Here is a 6,081-nt window from a genome sequence, read left to right on the forward strand (position 1 = left end):
AAAAAAATTAATATTCCTTTAAAGTAAATAAGTGACAATAAATATACATTACACATTTATTATTACAATATATTTTGTAGCATACAGTCAATAGAGCACAGGTATTTCAACCAATATTGTATTTTTCTTGGTTTTATAGTTGCAAAATCCTGAATGATATCACAGAAATCAATTTCAAAAGCAATTTTATGCTCAATAGACTAAAGTGCAAGGTTTAACTATCTTTTCTGTGACATTGTAGAACGCAATTACGATTTCATAAGTTTTAATTTACTGATAGATAGTTCACTTGATGCAACTAGAGCTGATAAAGTTATAAATCTGTAAAGCGGTAGCTATAGTCACTTAATTCAAGTCCCAAAGATTAAATGTAGTTAAGGAGCCCTATTGCAAGGAAGTCTATTTTTTCTTGCAGTTCAGCTCTTCCAAGAGTGATATTAATATATTTAAAGTCATCAAAAAGTTCATTGCCATTAAAATCATTAAAGTACCAAGAGGCAAGATCAAAGATATCTTTTGAAGGCTTTCTATTTCTGCCTTATTAGTTTCCCAATTTGGTATGTTAATGACAGGCCCAATTGGGCACAGAAAGCCAAATCGTTCATTTAAAACTCTTAACTGAAAATCGGTTAGAAATTTCAATACCAAGTTTTCCAACATTTCTTTCATACATCGATCTATTTCTTGCTGAGCATTTAAACTGACATCTGAAGCAGTTTCTCCTGACATGACACGCCTTTTTCGAATTCTACGTTCCCCGGTATTATCCCATTGTTTGCACATTTCCTCAGCTTTTGTAATGGATGAGACGCATAATGCATTTCTCCAAATTTTAATTTTATCAGTCAAAGCTCCTAATTAAATTAAGGCTTGGTTAAAGTAATTTCTTTACTTGGTAAGCACTTTTGAACTCGTTCAGTTAATGGAAGTATTTCAGACCAGAAATACAAAAGAGCCACAAACTCAAACCTTAATATGGCAGAAAGAATAGTTCCAGCATCACCTCGTGAGTCAAGCGTTTCTCCAGAAGAGTCACGTAACATTTTTAAAGCTGCCAACACTTCCTCGTGTTGAGTTGATATGCAGGTAACTGCAGCTGGTTTTGAACACCATCTTTTATCTGAATGGCTTTTTACTGTTATTTTCACATTTTCCTTCAAAACTTTCCATCTATGAGTTAATGATGAGAAGAAAAAAAAAACTTTTTCCAATGTACCAAAAAAGTAACAGCTTGACTATTTACATGTACAACATGGACTCCAACCAAATTTAAAGAGTAATTGTTGCAAGTGACAAATATTTCTAATGAATTCAAGTCTAATGTTCGTTTTTGAACTCCAGAATTAGCTCCTGCCATAGTTGCTTGACTATCATTGGATTAGCCCCTGCAGTCTTTAAAATTCAATCCATCTAAATTAAGCTTTATTGTTATTTCCCTTGTAATCGCTTCAGCCGATTTACCATTAATTTGAATGATGTCTAAAAAAGCTTATTTCACTGTGACTTTGCCTCTTTCTATATCAACATATATAATGATTTGAGAAATTTGTTCAACATGTGATAAATCAGGAGTGGTATCAAAAATAATGCTGTAATTCTTCGCATTTTCGACAGTAAGAATTTTAGATTTACGTACTTTTGAACCAAACAAATTAATTAGTTCATTTTGAATTTTAAGAGAAATATGATAAAGATCCAGATTTTGAGCGACTAATTCTAAATATTCTTTCATGAATGGGTTAAATTTGGCTAAAAACTTCAATAAGAGCAAGAAAATTTCCTCATTATGAGGAAATTTTCTCTTAATGAGGTTTTGTTTTTAGCATTAAGAGGTCATAATGAGAGACTCATTATGACCTCTTAATGCTAATTTTTGCTGGGCAAGCATTTGAATTGCTGCAGTAACACATTCTAAAACCATTTCTGAGCAGCTCTAGTGACTTGAATCTGAAGCTGATCATCAATTAGCCCACCATTTTTGAAGTCTCTTTCCAATTCTATCCACATTAAAAATACCGAACAATAAGCGGAGCATTCCTCATGACTAGGAATTTGTGGTTTAAGCATCTTCCAGTGTCAAAATCCTTTTTCAAGATAAAAGCTGCTTCTTGTAGATGAACTAGATTCTCGATTAAATAGGCAACAGCAGAAACAAAATAAGACATTTTTTGAAGGAGAACAACATAACCATGTTCGTAAGACTTTTTGTCTATTGTAAAGTGTACGCGTAAACCATTTCTTAGACAATGTACTCTTTTTTTCTTCATCAGTTGGGAAAGAGAAGTTTTGATTTTGCAATGTCTTTGTTCCGATTTGTATCATTGCATCTTGAAAAGATGAGGAAATTGGCATTGGCCACATTCTAATATCATAATGAGACTTGTTTTTTCTTAATTATTTGACTTGATCGTAATTATCTTTTTCTATGTCTGCATGCAACTCTTGCAAAATTCCATTATGACACACTTCTATTTCTTATTCTACATCTGAAATAATTTTTGTAGAAACTGTGTTACTTGAAGCTGAGATGCCATTCAATACAGCTGAGGTTGATGCAATACTTGTAGAAGAAGTTTGATTTGAAGGAGTAACATTGGTATTTGTTGAAGCAACTACAAAATAAACAAATTATATATATTTTTTATCAGTTACAAAAAGTTTATTTTCACATTAGTCTTTTTTAAGTTCTAACAAATGTTGTTTTTCCCAAATGTTTCCATGAAAGATTTGGACGAAGTATCTTCTATTGGTGTTTTTCAGCACTTTTTCTGTTTTGAGATCCACTTGCCTTCTGTCTTTTCATTTTTATAAATGATTTTTCACACTACTTTATCTACTTTTGCAGTTTAGTTCTTCTATTCTTCAATTTACGCTATTTTGTTTGTTTTGATCGTAGTAAACTTAATAAGCGAACCTCAAACCAGTTGAGATTGACCTCAGAATTGCCATACTATCAAACATGCTCTTCACATATTAGTGAAAAAAATAATAGATTTTAAAAACAATTTCCTTAAAAATCTTTAAAAAAACAAATATATCAGTGAAAATAAAAAAAAATTCTTCAAAAAATTTGTTCTTTCTTTGAATGTTCAACTTAGCACCCGGGGCGGCTGCCCCCTTTGCCCAACCCTAGATCCGCCTATACGTATATATATATATATATATATATATATATATATATATATATATATATATATATATATATATATATATATATATATATATATTATATATATATATATGTATATACATATATATATATGTATATACATATATATATATGTATATATATATATATATATATATACATATATATATATATATATATATATATATATATATATATATATATATATATATATATATATATATATATATATATATATATGAAATATATGTATATATACATAATATATTTATACATATGGTATATTTATATATATAATATATGTATTAATTACATAATATATATTTACATATATAATTCATAAAGTATATAATGTAAAAAATATATATATACATATATATATATATAATATTATATATGTATATATTATATATGTATATTTTATATATATTTATGTATATATATATTTAAGTATATATATATATGTATATATATATATATATATATATATATATATATATATATATATATATATATATATATATATATATATATATATGTACAGTATTGGACAAAACATTTACAACCAACATCGAACAATGCTAAAAAATGTTCCTAATTTTACATGTCTTAAAAACGAAGCGAACTATACTACCACAGCAAACAGTTCAGGAGTCTGGAATCATGGCATGCCATGACATAAGCAATCAGCTGACAGGTGACAGCACACAGGTAGAATTTCGTTTACAAGTGCCATTTTGCAGCGGACAAAGTAAGTGCAACTTTTTTGGTTTGTTTCGTTTTCTTAAGTCTGGTCCGTGTCAACGTCACGGAACTTTTTTAATAAATAAAGGAAGTATCCAGAAGTTTCCAGAAGAAGCATCTGGAAGCATCCAGAAATATCCAGAAACATTCAGAAGCATCCAGACGCATCCAGAAGCTTCCAGAAGCATCGAAAAGAAGCATCTAGAATCTTCCAAAACAGGTTCACACAGGTTCATTTTACTATATAAGAGACATGTAAATCGACATGTAATTCAGTCAGTATATGGAAGTCAATCAGTCAGTATTATCAAGACAGTTTATCGAGGTGAGTTTTATCAAAGTGTTTCATCGAAGAACATCACAAGGTAAATGTAACACGGTAAGCCTTGAGAAGCGTGATTATTTATTTTTATTTCTTTTATGACTTCAATTGCAAAAATGGCTTCCGACAGTCTTGGATAGGAACTAAGAAAGAAAATTATTGGCGATTACGTAAGTGGAATGTCACAAAAAAGTATTTGTGATAAATATCGCGTGAAAAAATGGACCGTATCAAGACTATGTTCCAAATATCGTTCTACGGGGAAGTTGGCAGCAGATAACAAAGGTGGAAGACCGCGTTCCACCGCTTATAGAGAGGATTCTATGATCGTCAGATCCTTCGAGAAGAATCCCTGGATATCATCAGTCGAAATACAAAAGCAATTAGAGCTGCCTGTATTGGACCGAACAATCAGACGACGTGCTGTTGAAGCCGGATCGTTTTCTCGACGCCCTGCAAAGAAACCGCTGATTTCACTAAAAATCAGAAGAAAAGACTCCTGTTTGCTACATCTCATATTGACTGGAATGTGCAGAAATGGCGAATTGTCCTGTTCAGTGATGAATCGAAGTTCAACATAATTGGGAGCGATGGCCTTTGCCATGTACGTCGACCGGCCAGAAAAAAGCCTCGATTTACGTTACTGCCATAAAACCGTGAAGCATGGTGGAGGCAATGTAATGGTCTGGGGGTGCTTTTCTTCTAACGGTCTAGGTCCAATACATCGAAACAACGGAATAATGGACCGTTTCATGTATAAAAATATCGTGAAAGGTGATATGTTACCTCATGCTGAATGGAATATGCCAATAAAATTGGTTTTTCAGCAAGACAACGATCCAAACACACTGCAAAAGTAGTCAAGCAGTGGTTTCAAGACAACCACCTATCGGTGATGGATTGGCCGCCTCAATCTCCGGATCTCAACCCTATCGAGAACCTGTGGGAGATCGTCAACAGCAGAATAATTCGTGAAGGTGTTTGTAATAAGGATCAACTGTTTGAACAAATCCAAAATGTCTAGGCAGCGATTCCACAAAGTTTCATTGATCACCTGATCGAATCTATGCCTCGAAGATGCAAGGTTGTGATTGACAACAAAGGATTCGCCACAAAATATTGATAGCGAAAAACAGCTGGGTCAACATTTTGTCGAGTTGCACTTGTTTTGTCCAGAAGGAAATCAATTTTTTTTAATACTTTTGATTAATTTATTAATTTTCGTGTACAAATAATGAACTTTGTGATGAATAAAACTTGAAGAACTTTGTCTCTAAACATTTACATAGTTATTTCTCTAAATTGAAAAAATGCAGCACTTTAATATAAGGAAAATAAATCAGCATTATTTGGATGCACTTGTTTTGTCCGATACTGTATATATATATATATATATATATATATATATATATATATATATATATATATATATATATATATATATATATATATACATTTATATATATATATATATATATATATATATATATATTTATATATATATATATATATATATATATATATATATGTATATATGTATATATATATATGTATATATATATATATATATATATATATATATATACATATTTATATATATATAATATATACATGTGTAATATATGTCTATATTGTATATGTTTATATAATTATATATAAATTATATATAAATATCATATTATTATATGTTTGTACATAAATTATTTGGAAAAAAACTCACCTCCATAACTTTTTACTTATTGCGACTTCAATTCTACGAACTAACATCTAGACTACATATGTTAAATAGTCAAATTTAATATTTTTCAAACTTTTTTTTAAGACTGCAATACATTTTGTTGGTTTCATTATAAAGTATTTTAATGTC

Source organism: Hydra vulgaris, chromosome 06 (genome assembly GCF_038396675.1).
Source record: "Hydra vulgaris chromosome 06, alternate assembly HydraT2T_AEP".
Classification (NCBI taxonomy): domain Eukaryota; kingdom Metazoa; phylum Cnidaria; class Hydrozoa; order Anthoathecata; family Hydridae; genus Hydra; species Hydra vulgaris.